Source organism: Phyllobates terribilis, unplaced genomic scaffold (genome assembly GCF_046119375.1).
Source record: "Phyllobates terribilis strain yellow unplaced genomic scaffold, ASM4611937v1 Scaffold_2__4_contigs__length_985480577, whole genome shotgun sequence".
NCBI lineage: Eukaryota > Metazoa > Chordata > Amphibia > Anura > Dendrobatidae > Phyllobates > Phyllobates terribilis.
The window spans coordinates 621,585,898-621,601,386 of NW_027362762.1; positions in this window are offsets into that span (position 1 = coordinate 621,585,898).

The window sequence follows — 15,489 nt, forward strand, 5'->3', positions numbered from 1 at the left end:
TAATTTTGGCATAAAAGTAAAAGCACCTGGATGTTGGATAGGGAACGCTGGAAAACATGTTGAAACTACAAAGGCTGATTAAGGTAGGGTGATATTGAATATGCAAGGGCAGCCATTACAAAAACACAGTTCAAGGCTACAATCAAGGGCATTCAAATCTAAAATTATATAATGATTAGTGTTAAGCGAGCACTAAAATGCTCGGGTGCTCAAAGCCCGGGCCGAGCTCACCGTGATACTCGGGTGCTCGACCTGAGAAATGAGCCCAATGTTAGTCTATGGGAGACCCGAGCATTTTTGCGGTGGCACCCCCGGCAGTCTTTTAAAAGTCTAACAAGTGCCCAAAAAGATAGTGACAGTGCTCAAATGACATGGGGACAGCATGGGGATCGCCCCAGGAAGCATTTCTGACCCCCAGGTCACTGCTGTCAACAACGTGGTCAGAAGTATTAAGCCACTTTTAAGGGCTCACAATAAAACGTTCAAAAACGAAACTGAAACTGTTTTCCTGTGAAATATGTTAAGGAAGTTCTTCTCCAGGGTAAAGACTTGCGTATAAGGTAAAATAAATAACCCCCCAAAAAATACTCCTCCACACCTTGGGCTATGTTCACAAGTAGCATTTTTTATGCGTTTTTGCACTTTTGTATTGCTTTCAACCGTGACAAATGCATTCACCGGGAAATGTCATTTTAACATTTTACAATCTTATCTGGACATGTGCTGTGTGACACATGCATACAGTGCTGAAAAGACATGGGAACAGCATGGGGAAGACCCCTTGAAGCATCTCTGACACCCAGGTCACTGCCTAAAAGTGTGCCCATCAGAAGTCATCCTTGCCGCATCAGAAGATGCAGACTTGCAACTATCCCCGTGCAAGTACTTGTCCCAGGGCAGTGTTCAATTGTACCTCCCCCATTCCTTGCAATGCAAGCGCAAATATGCAGCCAACCACCCACCCACCCCCAGGCTGCAATACCATACTGCTTGCTTGCACTTGAAATTGGGCCTTTTAGGCATGTGGAGGCGGAATCTGGCCACCACGTCATGGCTGCATTGGCGGCCTGGTATCCATACTCAGTCCCCAGCCGCCCGGCGGCCGGGTGTCCACACTCGGTCCCCAGCCGCCAGGGGGCGGACGGGTGTCCATACTCTGTCCCCAGCCATCCCTATTTCTCCTTGGAACATCCCCCCACACACTTTTCTTACCCCGGCCTGCTTTAGGGCAGCATTGGACGAGCCCACCAGAGAACCAGACTCCTCTGGTGGGCCCTGGCTTCTCCATCAGGGGAGTTGAGAGTGCCAAGGTGAGGACCATGATGATGATGATAGAAGTTAGCATCTGCTTTGTTTTCTTGGAATGCAAGCGCATGTATGTAGCAGCGGCTAAGCCTGAGGTGGTCAACGTTTTGGCGCATATCCTACCTCCTCCGAGGATTGCTGGATGTTTTCCTGCTACTATCCCAGTTCTATGACTCCCGTTAAAACAAAGCTTCAGGTGATAAATGATGGATAAGGTAGTGGCAAAGGAGAAAGAGCAGGAGGAACAGGGACCATTCACATCAATATCAGGCCAGTCAACCACATATGTCTTGTAGGAAATGTTTCTGTAACAAAAGGAGCGGTTCGGCTACACAGTTATAGGGCATACAGTGAGTGCAATGCCTACCAAAAATTTTGAGGCACTCCAATGCCCCTTGGAAATGACATGGAGTTCAGAGGGCCTTAACTAAACCGTTTTTTCCATTTATAGCAACTGGGTCTCCTGTACACTGTTGGCCTAAGCAGTGAATGGAAGGCTTTCCAAAAATTATGAGGAACTGCAATGTTCCTCCCTTAGTTTTCGCCTTTGCATTGAAAAGCAAAAGCTGACTAAAATTAGGAGGAAATGCAATGCCCGTTGGAAGAGTCGTGGAGGTTAGAGGTAATTAAAAACAACATTTCAATGCCCCTTGGAAGAGCTGTGGAGTTCAGAGTGGTTTAACAAGATGCTTTTAATGCCCCTCTGAAGAGACGTGGAGGTCCCAGTAGCTTAACAAGACGCTTTTAATGCCCCTCGGAAAAGTGGTGGAGGTCGCAGTAGCTTAACAAGACGCTTTTAATGCCCCTCAGAAGAGACGTGGAGGTCCCAGTAGCTTAAAAAGATGCTTTTAATGCCCCACAGAAGAGACGTGGAGGTCCTAGTAGCTTGACAAGACGCTTTTAATGCCCCTCGGAAAAGTGGTGGAGGTCGCAGTAGCTTAACAAGACGCTTTTAATGCCCCTCAGAAGAGACGTGGAGGTCCCAGTAGCTTAAAAAGATGCTTTTAATGCCCCACAGAAGAGACGTGGAGGTCCCAGTAGCTTAACAAGACGCTTTTAATGCCCCTCAGAAGAGACGTGGAGGTCGCAGTAGCTTAACAAGACCGTTTTAATGCCCCTCAGAAGAGACGTGGAGGTCCCAGTAACTGAACAAGACGCTTTTAATGCCCCTCGGAAAAGTGGTGGAGCTCCCAGTAGCTTAACAAGATGCTTTTAATGCCCCACAGAAGAGACGTGGAGGTCCTAGTAGCTTAACAAGACGCTTTTAATGCCCCTCGGAAAAGTGGTGGAGGTCGCAGTAGCTTAACAAGACGCTTTTAATGCCCCTCAGAAGAGACGTGGAGGTCCCAGTAGCTTAACAAGATGCTTTTAATGCCCCACAGAAGAGACGTGGAGGTCCCAGTAGCTTAACAAGATGCTTTTAATGCCCCTCAGAAGAGGCGTGGAGGTCGCAGTAGCTTAACAAGACCGTTTTAATGCCCCTCAGAAGAGACGTGGAGGTCTCAGTAACTGAACAAGACGCTTTTAATGCCCCTCGGAAAAGTGGTGGAGGTCGCAGTAGCTTAACAAGATGCTTTTAATGCCCCTCAGAAGAGACGTGTAGGTCCCAGTAGCTTAACAAGATGCTTTTAATGCTCCTCAGAAGAGACGTGGAGGTCCCAGTAGCTTAACAAGACACTTTTAATGCCCCTCGGAAAAGTGGTGGAGGTCGCAGTAGCTTAACAAGACGCTTTTAATGCCCCTTACAAGAGCCATACAGTACAGCATCTTAAAAATATTTTTCCCATTATTGGGGAATGGGTCTCCCACAGTCTTGGCTTATGCCTTCCAAGCAAAAGCTGCCAAAAATAAGGACGGAACTTTCAATAATGGCGACACGGACCACGGTCACCCTGGTGGTATAGTGGTGGTGGAGGCTGAGGATAAGGAGAAGAACATAAAACAGCCGAAATGAGGAAGCGTATACCCATGTGTGGGTGTGAAGCGGTGCATGTGAATACACCTCCCGAAAAAACACAGTGGATTTGACTTTATGTTACTCTGCTGTCATTTGGTGGTGATGAGAAGTCTGGCCCAATCCAGCCCTTGTTCATTTTGATAAGGGTCAGCTTGTCAGCATTGCCAGTTGACAGGCGAGTGCGCTTATCAGTTATAATTCCCTCAGCGGCACTAAAAACACGCTCCGATAACACACTAGCGGCAGGGCAGGCCAGGACCTCCAAGGCGTACAGAGCAGGTTAATTCCAAGTGTCCAGCTTGGATACCCAATAATTAAAAGGCACAGAGGAATCACGGAGGACGCTGGTACGGTCGGCAAGGTACTCCCTCACCATCTTTTGAAACTTTCCACTCCTTGTGAGAGTACCCTGCGCCTCAGGGCCTGTAAGCTGGGCTGGTCTCAGAAAACTGTCCCAGAACGGTGACAGTGTTCCCCTGCCTCTGCTGGATTGGAGATGCCTCTCTCTCGCTTGTACTCCTTGGTTGGTCAAGGAACTGTGACCTCTGCCGCTAGCATCTTCAGATGGGAATTTTTTTTAACAGTTCTGCAGCAAGGGCCTTCTGGTACTGCCCCATTTTTGTAGACCTCTCCACCTCAGGAATAAGAGAGTGAAAGTTCTCCTTGTAGCGGGGGTCTAAAAGTGTCACCAACCAGTAATGACTGCCACCCAACATTTTGACAACGCGAGGGTCACGGTTAAGGCAGTGTAACATAAAGTCAGCCATAGAGACTAGAGCTAAATAAACTCAAGCTCAAGGAAGATACATATTAAAAAATATATTTTTATTAAGGCAATTTAAAAAGGTATCATAGTATAAAAACAATATTAAAAAACAGAAACCTTCCACTTCCAATTGCTGAGACCTTAGGTATAAATAACCCACATATGTAACAATAGAAAGTACCCTAAAAAGAGCGGCCCATATAATAAATGTATTTGGTAATGGGCTTCAGACCAATTTGGTAAATATAAGAATAATTCTTATCAAAATATTATGAAGGGTAGCTACAATTATAAAAAGCCATCAATAACAAGTAACATAAATGTCAATACAGACCCATTTGATAGAACTATATCCAAGTTGTAAGATACGGTCAGATAATTAGTCACAATAGTATATAAAAAAACAATATATCAGAGCATAGTGCAGGGCCCGCTAAAGGGATAATACTTACAAGTAAACAGGTATTCAGCATAGGAGTCACCCCGACGACGCCGTTTCGCCGATGCTTCCTCAATGGGGGCGTGTATTTTGGAAGTATTATTGGTGACCTATGTGCTATATATAAAGTCAGCCATGCATAACAGACTGGTAACGGGCAAGACTTCCGTGTCCTCACCAAGATGACGACTGACCATGCTCTTCTCGTCCTCCTCCTCCCCCCTGTCCTCAGGCCACCCACCACGACGGTATGACAGTTGTACAGGTACTACCGTCTACAGCGCATGATACAAGCTCCTGTTCTTCCTCCTCCTCCTCTCCCTCATTGTCCCCCAATGCACGTTGGGATGAGATGAGGCTGGGCTGTGTGTAATCGACCACTACGGCTTCTTGATCCATCTCATCATACTCTGGCTGCAATGCCTCCTCTTTAATTCTCTGCAGAGAGCGTTGCAAAAGACAGACAAGTGGAATACTGATGCTAATGATGGCGTCATCGCCACTCACCATCTTCGTGGACTCCTCAAAGTTTGTCAAGATGGTACAGATGTCAGACATCCAGGTCCACTCCTGAGGTCTTTTGTATGGAGTCTGACCTGAATATCGACGGCCTTGTTGCAGCTGGTACTCCACAATTGCTCTCTTCTGCTCACAAATCCTTTGCAACATGTGAAGGGTAGAGTTCCAACGTGTGGGGACATCACACACCAGTCGGTGTGACGGAAGCTGCAAACGCTGCTGCAACACAGCAAGGGCGGCGGAAGCTGTAGCCGACTTGCGAGAATGAGCTGACAGGCGGCGTACTTTGACGAGCAGATCTGGCATGGTACGTGTGTGATCTCGCCTCGCCTCAGAGCCGCCACCAGGTTACGGCCATTGTCACACATGACCATTCCTGGATGTAGGTTCAGCGGTCTCAGCCACAGATCTGCCTGCTCTTTCACAGCTGTCCACAACTCACAAGCAGTGTGAGGTTTCTCACCTAAGCTTATGAGTTTCAGCACAGCCTGTTGCCGCTTGGCGGAGGCAGTACTGCAGTGCTTCCAGCTTGTAACTGATGTGGTGATATCTGAGATGGAGGCTGAACATGAGGAGGAGGAGGAGGATGATGCGCAGGAGCTGTACACTGTGGGGGCAACTCTGACTGACATAGGGCCCGCAATCCTCGGTGTGGGGAGGATGTGTTCCGTCCCAAGGTCCGACTGGGTCCCGGCTTCCACTATGTTTACCCAGTGTGCCGTCAGGGAGATGTACCATCCCTGGCCGCAAGCACTTGTCCACGTGTCCGTTGTCAGGTGGACTCTCGCAGTAACTGCGTTGTTGACGGCACGGCAGATGTTTTGGGACACGTGCTTGTGTAGTGCGGGGATGGCACACCGGGCAAAATAGTGTCGGCTGGGGACCGAGTACCGAGGGACGGCCACCGCCATAAGGTTGCGGAAGGATTCCATCTCCACCAGCCTAAAAGGCAGCATTTCCAACGAAAGCAGCCAAGAAATGTGCGAATTTAGGACTGTGGCCTGTGGGGAGTTAGCTGCGAATTTCCGCTTTCGTTCAAAGGACTGGGATATGGACAATTGAACGCTGCGGTGGGACGTGGACGTGGACGTTGATGCAATTTCTTGAGAAACTGCCATAACAAGTGAAGACTGAGAGGAGGGGGCATCTTTGCATGCAGTATGGACAGGAGATTGCCTTGCACACAAAACAGGGGGTTCTATTGCACGCACAACAGCGGAAGAAGCAGTGGTGACACCCGCTGACACAGGTCGTGGACCCTGGGGTTCGCCCCACAAAGTCGGGTGCTTTGCTGCCATGTGCCTGATCATGCTGGTGGTGGTCAGGCTGGTAGTTTTGTCACCCCTGCTGATGCTGGCATGGCAGGTGGTAAAAATGGCCTCTTTGGGGTTATCAGCAGAGTCTTTAAAAAAATTCCAGACTCTGGAAGACCTACTGCTTGTACTGGCAATGTCCCTCGTGCTGTTGTTACAGGGAACGGTTGCCCGCCTTCTGTGTGCGGCCACCACACTGCTTCTTCCTGCCTGTTGGGGTACTCTGCCTCCCACCCCCTGTGTGCTGCTGGCCTCACTCTGCATGTCCTCCTGCCATGTTGGGTCAGTTACTAGATCATCCACCACCTCCTCCTCTTCCACTTGCGCACCACGATCCTCCTCCTCACTTCCTGGCAATTGTGTCTCGTCATCGTCAACCTCTTGAGACAAATTGCCAGCATCAACTTCCTGTGGCCGTGGCTGTTCAAATATTTGGGCATCGCTACATGGGATCTCCTCCTCCACCACTTCAAGCGGAGCAGGCGAGGGGCACAAATCTGGAAATGGACCAGTGAACAGCTCTTCAGAGTGTCCAAGTGTGGGATCAGTTGCTGTCTGACGACACTCGGCATGGTGGGAGGAAGGAGTATCAGGGTGAGGAGGAGTATGCGATCGAGACTCACGGCTACTAAGAGTCGACCATGTGGAAGACAGGCCGGAGGTGGTGGTGCCCAGGTAACTGGAAGTATTATCTGCTATCCAATTAATAACCTGTTCACACTGATCAGTTCGCAATACTGGTGTTGTTCTGTGCTTCCCTAGTAATTCGGTCAAGAAGTGGGAGCGAGAAGATGTGGCTGTTGGTTGTGGCACATTTTCAACTTGGCCACGGCCCCGTCCTCTGCTCGCACCATCACCAGAACGTCCACTTCCACGTCCCTTGCCACGCGCCTTGCCCATTGTAAAGGAAGTAAAATAGCTTACACTCGCACTATCAATGGAAAAAGGGTAATAAAAAGTAGATTAGATCCGTGGAAGAGGAAAACCACTGTTCTATTTCTCTGGCCTACACCCAACTCTTTTAAACAATCTGAACAATCAGGGATAAACTATTACTGTTTTTCTTTACAGAAAAAATACCAAAAGCTGAATAATAGAGATTTCTTACCGTGGAACAGCAAAACCACAGTTATAATTTACTGGTGTATACCAGACTTTTTTAAATATATATATTTGCGGCTGAACAGTGAGCGACACACTCAAACTGTTTTTTTTACATACAAATGGCACAAAAGTGGATAATACAGAGGTTTGAACCGTGGAACTGCAAAACCACACTTGTATTTCTCGGGCCTACACCAGACTATTTTCAACAAATATATTTGTGTCTGAAAAATCAGGAGACACTATTACTTATTTTTTACGGCAAAAAATGCCAAAAGCAGGATAATACAGAGATTTGACCCGTGGAACTACAAAACCACACTTGTATTTCTCAGGCCTACACCAGACTATTTTCAACAGATATATTTGTGTCTGAAAAATCAGGGCGACACTATTATTTTTTTTTTAACGGCAAAAAATGCCAAAAGCAGGATAATAGAGATTTTTTACCGTGGAACAGCAAGACCACACTTCTGTCTCTCTGGCCTACACTAGACTATTTTCAACTGATATATTTGTGTCTGAAAAATCAGGGAGACACTATTATTTTTTTTTTACAGCAAAAAATGCCAAAAGCAGGATAGTAGAGATTTTTTACCATGGAACAGCAAAAGCACACTTCTGTCTCTCTGGCCTACACCAGACTATTTTAAACAGATATATTTGTGTCTGAAAAATCAGGGAGACACTATTATTTTTTTTTTACGGCAAAAAATGCCAAAAACAGGATAATAGAGATTTTTTACCGTGGAACAGAAAAACCACAGTTATAATTTACTGGTGTATACCAGACTTTTTTAAATATATATATTTGCGGCTGAACAGTGAACGACACACTCAAACTGTTTTTTTTAGATACAAATGGCCCATGGAACTGCAAAACCACACTTCTATTTCTCTGACCTACACCAGACTATTTTCAACAGATATATTTGTGTCTGAAGAATCAGAGACACACTTTTTTTTTAGGGGGGGGGGGACACCAAAAGGTTAATAAGACGGGTATTTGTACAGTGTGAAGGAGGGAAAAAAAAGAGGATTTAGATGAAAAAAATAGATTTTTCCTGGCCCCCGAGACCTGGAGCTAAGTCCAGCAATTTCAGCAACAGGAGCACACAGGACTGTAATGCAGCGTTTGCTGGTATAACCACTGCGTCTCCTATACAGCCTGCCTGCCTGCCTGTTATCTGGGATGGATATTAGTCCTGAGAAGTAGTGTTGAGCCACCCCCGTAGTGTTCGAGTTCGGTTCGGTTCGTCGAACACCCGTGTGCTCGCCGAACTGTTCGTCGAACTGTTCGTCGAACACCTTCGAACACCGTTAAAACCAATAGCAGGCAAACAAAAACACATAGAAACACATAGAAAACACCTTCAAAGGTGTCCAAAAGCTGACAAACTGCTCAGAAGACACAACTAACACATGGAAAAGTGACAAGTACATATAGTCATGCGAAAAGAAAAGAGGTGGAGGAGTAAAAGGAGGGGGAGACACAGATATAGGCATGTCATGCCCTTCTAAAATCCAAAAAGTGAGAAGCCGACACGTTCAGTCCGCTCCTGCCCGTGCCACCTCCGTGTCGCCGGGTTTGTGCCAGAGCCGCGGTGAACCGTGACGGCCAGCCCCCCTCTCCCAATACTGGTGCCTGTCCGCTGGTGGGTCGAGCGAGCCCCCCTGTGGTGGAGGCAGCTCTAAGCTTTTTAATTTAAATTGTCTCTCTAATTTGAATGAATACACTTTAAATCCATTTACAAGGATCTATTGGAGGGCAAGTCTCATGCCAGCAGCCGCGTAATTCCAGCTCCAGTAGCGTCCACTAAAGCTGCTGCAGTTAAAAAGCTTTTATAAGGATTGAGCTCGGCTGTCCACCGCAAGGCATCCTACTGCCAGTCCCAGCCCCTATGCCTTGGGGTGCCTCCTGATGCTCTTCACTGAGTATCCCGTGGTCCCGAAGCATTTCCTTTGAAAAAATTAAGTGTCCAAACTACAGGTGGTGTAGCTTGCTTAACAGCCGGGATAATCCACTGACTAGCAGACACTGCTACTAGGCACAAAGTATTTCCTGGGCTAGATGCAGTTAAAAATTTGTAATTAGATACTCTCGTTGGATGCTGAGAAAGCATTCCATAGAGTCTCCTGGAACGCCATATATGATTCTCTTAAAAAGCTTGGGGTAGGGGTCTAGGGGACCCTTTTATAGCCAAAATCACGGCCCTGTATCACAATACGTCACCTAGGCTGAAGATAAATGGAACTGTAGCACCCTGAGGGCTCGGTTGCTACTGAGGTATTGCACCTCACCCAGAGGTGTGATATCTCACTCTCAGGTAAGGATGGAGTGTGGATCAGGACCCGATGCCTGCATGCATTACACCACATTGCCGTGGGGCAGGGCGACCAATATGCCTCTGAGATGGGCACGACAGTCCCTGTCCCTGGCTGGAGTGGGGGGAGGGAACACTGAGGAAGGGGAACCCTGTAGTGCAGGAGCAGGGAGGAAGCAGTTCCTGGGTGCATTGAGAAGGGAGTATAAAAGGTGGGCACCATCTTAGTTCAGTGCAGAGAAGTCTGAGCAGAAGTGGCAGGGAGCAGGGGCTCTGCATGAGCTCTGCTCCGGAGGCGGGCCTAGTAACAGAGGCCCAGGCCTGGAAGAGGGAGAAGGAAAGAAGAGGAGCGGAGAAGGCTCCAGGAACGAGGAATGAAGGGATCCCAGGGGTGCGGACGGGCGAGTCGCCACCGCACGCCCGAATCCACCTGCGTGGAGGGGTCAGGCCAAAGGGGGAGACCGGTCCCCGAAACTAGTGGAGGCAGGAAATGACCCTCAGCTAGAAACCGGAGGCTGTGACATTTTATGTGGCGCAGCCCCTCGCTACACCCGCTAGGAAGGCACCACATAGGGTCAGGGAAACTGGCGCCAAGTTTACCAAGAGGAGGCCCGAGGCAGCCGGACAGAAGGGTTGGTAAGAAAGGCCAGACAAAGGACACACAAAGGGGGTCCTGTGAAGCGCTCCAAAGTTATCTGGGAGTTGTCTGAGCCCCTCACCTGGTGAGCACAGTACGACGTGGGCAGCCGTTACCTGCAGACGTGGTCTGGATAATAAGAACTGTGAGTAAAGGCCCTGGACTGCATCACTGACTCCGTGTCGTTACTGCTGCTGCCCTGCACCATCACCCCCATCCTCCGCATACACTGCCCTGAGGCTATACTCCTCCCGTGGGGAGTTATGCTACGCTCTGCTGCACCCACAACACCAGCCTCAGCGGTCTGCCCTGCAGCGGCGGTTCACTCTGACCGCAATCCACGGGTGGCGTAGTCGGACATTTAAACATCAAAACCACATAAATAGTTCCGCCACTGGTTTGACCACCCTGAGCCACGGAACCGGGTCGCCGCCACGAAGACTACAACCACCAGCAACCACCAAAAAGGGTCCGGCTCCAGGTGTCCCAAGGCCCAGGGGGTGCATCAGAACATTTTCATCACCTTTCACAATCACCAATGGGACAAGGCAGGGATGTCCTCTGTCCCCTCTCTTATACATCCTAGTGACGGAGCACCTGCTCTCATCAATTCGCCATAACCCCAATATTAGGTGGATTGAGGTGGGAGGCACCGAGTACAAGTGCTCTCTATTTGCTGATGATGTCCTAGTATATATCACTCAATCACATATATCCATCCATGCTGTTATGGCTGAAATAGATCACTTTGTTACATGGTCAAATTTTAAAATCAATGCAGCGAAGTCTGAGGCCCTTGATGTCTCCCTCCCCAAATCCATATAGGATTCCATCCAGTCCAACTTTCCCTTTGCCTGGCCCTCACAGGGTATCAAATACTTAGGAATTCCTATTCATAGAGACCTCTCCCATCTATGTTATCTTAATTTTGGGCCCTTTATTGAACAACTCCATACAGACCACGGTTGGCAAGTTAGAACTGTAAGATTCACTACGTGAACCACTGGTGTTTTGTGGAAAAGCACATGTACACTGTGTTCCAAATTATTATGCAAAAAGTGTTTAGGAGTGATAAGGGAAGAATTTGTTTGTTTGTCAGTTAAACTCATTGATGGTGATGTGTGTCAGGGCTCTTTATATCACTGTAAGCAATTGCAGACACCTGTGCTAATTAGTTTGGCAGGTGTGTCCAATGAAAGGCAAGACTACTTAAGAAGGCTGTCTCACATTATTAAGCAGCCTACATTTTCTGCCAAAATGGGAAAGAAAAAGGATGTGTCGGCTGCTGAGAAGCAACAAATTGTGGAGTGTTTAGGTCAAGGCATGACTACAATCAACATTGTGCGATGATCAGGATGAAGTGTCTTGGCAATCAAGAAGTATGTAGCTGATTCACAGTACACACGTGTGCGTGCTGATAAGGGCAAATTGAGGACTCTTTCTACAGGCAATTACGTCAGGTTAAAAGAGCAGCGGCAAAAAAGCCTTGTCATAGCAGCAGACAAGTTTTTGAAGCTGCTGGTGCCTCCAACGTCCCCCGAACAACAAGATGCAGGGTCCTTCAGAGGTTTGCAGCTGTGCATACGCCATCCTGTCGACCTCCTCTATCCACTTCACACAAGCAGAAACGGCTCCAGTGGGCCAAACATTACATGAAGACTGATTTCAAAACTGTTTTGTTCACGGATGAGTGCCGTGCAGCGCTCGATGGTCCAGATGGATGGAGTGGAGGATGGCTGGTTGATGGACACCCCACGCAAACACGGCTACAGCGCCAACAAGGAGGAGGTGGAGTAATGTTTTGGGCTGGAATCATGGGGAGAGAGATTGTCGGCCCCTTTAGGATCCCTGAAGGCGCTAAAGATGAACTCCATAATGTATGTGGATTTTCTCAAACAGCACTTCCTGCCATGGTTCAAGAAGAAGAACCGTGTATTTCACAGCAAGATCATTTTTTTGCATGATAATGCACCATCTCATGCTGCACATAAAACATCTGCATCTCTGGCTGATATGAGCATAAAAGGGGACAAACTTATGGTGTGACCCCCATGCTCCCCTGACCTCTACCCCATTCAGAACCTCTGGAGCATCATCAAAAGGAGTGTCTATGATGGCGGGAGGCAGTTCACATCTAAGCAACAGCTCTGGGAGGGTATTCTGTCCTCATGCAAAACAATTGAATCAGAAACCATCCAAAACCTGACAAATTCAATGGACGAGAGAGTTCAGAAGCTCCTTTCGAACAAGGGGTCCTATGTGAAAATGTAACATCACCTAGAATAAAGTTTTGAGTTGAAAACTGTTTGATTTCAGTTTCTAATAACCTGCTAATGCTTATAATTTCAAAAATGACCATTTTTTTGGTCTTTATTAAAATGAAAAGGTTGATCGAAAAGTTTGGGGGATCTAAGAGTGTGGCAACCCAGTAGTCATGATTACTTCGAATTCTGACAATATGAGGGTCATGTTGCAGGTAGTGCAGCAAGAAGGCACTTATGTGTCTTGCGCATCTCGGAGCCCCAAAATTATTTTCCGGGCTAGATGCAGCTAAAAATTATTATTAATTTTAAATCTGGTGGAGCTTAGTATAGATGGCCTAATAGGATCAGTGCTGCACACTGCTACAAAGCCCAAATTATTTTCCAGTCAAGATACAGATAAACATGATTAGTAATTTTAAATCTGGTGGAGCTTTAGTATAGATGGCCTAATAGAATCAGTGCTGCACACTGCTACAAAGCCCAAATTATTTTCCAGCCAAGATACAGATAAACATGATTAGTAATTTGAAAGCTTAAAACGGTTGGTAGGGTGATTTTAACCAATCATCAAGCTTTTACTCTCCCCAGGATGACACAGGGGTAGAAAAGTCGTTTCGGATCCATGATTTGTTCATCTTTATGAACGTGAGTCTGTCTACATTATCAGTGGAGAGCCGCGTGCGCTTATCTGTCAGCACACCACCAGCAGCGCTGAACACACGTTCAGACAGAACGCTGGCTGCGGGGCATGACAAGATCTCCAAGGCGTAAGTGGCTAGCTCCGGCCATTTATCCAGATTGGAAGCCCAAAAAGATCAAGGGTCCAGTGACACAGTCATGGCTTCAATGTTTACTTGGAGATACTCCTGTACCATCGTCTCTAGGCGTTGACTATGTGTCAGACTTCTTGTCTCCTGTGGCCTTGCAAAGGATGGGCTAAAAAAGTGGTGAAATAATTCCGCAAAATTGATGTTACCAGCAGATACTGTGGTTTTGTTACGGTTTGAGTGCTGAACACTTGACGGTCCCACGGTTGGCAAGTTGGAACTGTGAGATTCACTACGTGCACCACTGGTGTTTTTTGGAAAAGCACATGTAAGATTCTGCAACAGTCTCTGCTGATACTCCTGCATGCGTGCATCCCTTTCTATGGCAGGAATAATTTCTGCAAATTTACTTTTGTACCGGGGATCTAACAGTGTGGCAACCCAGTAGTCAGGATTATTTCTAATTCTCACAATTCGAGGGTCATGTTGCAGGTAGTGCAGCAAGAAGGCACTCATGTGTGTTGCACATCCAGGAGCACCAAGTCCCTGTTGTGTTGGTGGCGAGGTAACAATCATGCTTCCCTCCTCTGTCCTCTCCCCCCAACCTCGCACAACAGAAATGTGATCAAGGTCTCCTTCATCTGATGAGTCTTCCATCAGTTCGTCCTCCACCTGTTCCTGGGCTCCTGCACCTTCCTCACTAGTTTGGCTGCTACCATGCGCCCTGGTAAAACCATCTCCCCCACCCTCACATGCCTGCCGCCTTGGTGCTGCCGACCATCTGGACCTTGCAGATGTTAGCCCTTCCGCATACAACTCCTCCTCCTCTACTTCCTCCACCTCCTCTTGTGCCACCACCTGACTCCGAATTCTGTTTAACATGTGCTCCAGCATGTAAATCACCGGAATAGTCATGCTGATAATGGCATCGTCAGCACTAAACATCTTCGTCGCCATTTCAAAACTGTGCAGAAGGGTGCATAGGTCCCTGATCTGAGACCACTCCTCCAGCGTGATTTGCCCCACCTCTGGATCTCGTTGGCCCAGGCTATACGTCAGAACGTATTGAACCAGGGATTGTCGGTGCTGCCACAGTCGCTGCAACATGTGCAGAGTTGAATTCCACCGGGTAGGCACATCGCATTTTAGCCGGTGAAGTGGCAGGCCCAACGACTTCTGTAGAGATGTAAGTCGCTGAGCTGCGGGATGAGAACGGCGGAAGTGAGCACACAGCGACCGTGCCCTCTGCAGAAGGCCATCTAGTCTGGGATAGTGGGCTAAAAATTGCTGGACAACCAGGTTCAACACGTGAGCCATACAAGGCACGTGTGTGACATTGCCCCGGCGAAGGGCCGCACCCAGGTTTGCAGCATTGCCGCACACGGCCTTTCCTGGTTTCAGGTCCAGTGGAGACAACCATTCATGAAATTGGTTCTCCAGAGCTGACCACAACTCCTCAGCTGTGTGACTCACATTTCCCAGACATTTCAAAGTAAAAACCGCCTGATGACGTTGAGCCCTACTGCCAGCATAGTAAGGAGGTGTGCAGGATCCCTTCTGCGCAGTTAGAAAGCTTGTGGCATGACCAGACAGGCTTTGGGTGCAGGTGGAAGACCGAGAGGAGGTTGAGGAGGCAGAAGCAGTGGAGGAACTTTGAAATAAAGAGGATTGACGCACAACTCGTGGGGACGGCAAGACTTGGACAGCAGCCCCTTGTCCTGCTGTCACCATAGTTACCCAGTGCCCAGTCAGCGACATGTAACGCCCCTGTCCATGCCTACTCGTCCAAGTGTCTGTGGTGAAATGCACCCTGTCACACACAGAGCTTCTCAAAGAAGCGGTAATGTTGTGTGCGACATGCTGGTGGAGCGCAGGCACACCTTTCTTTGAGAAGTAGTGCCGACTGGGCATCTGGTACTGGGGCACTGCGACGGACATAAGGTCTCGAAAATCCTCTGTGTCCACCAGGCGGAAAGGCAGCATTTCTGTAGCCAAGAGCTTGCAGATGGTGAAATTCAACCTCTTAGCTTTCTCATGGCTAGGAGGAAATGGTCTTTTACTTGTCCACATCTGAGGGACCGAGGGCTGGCTATT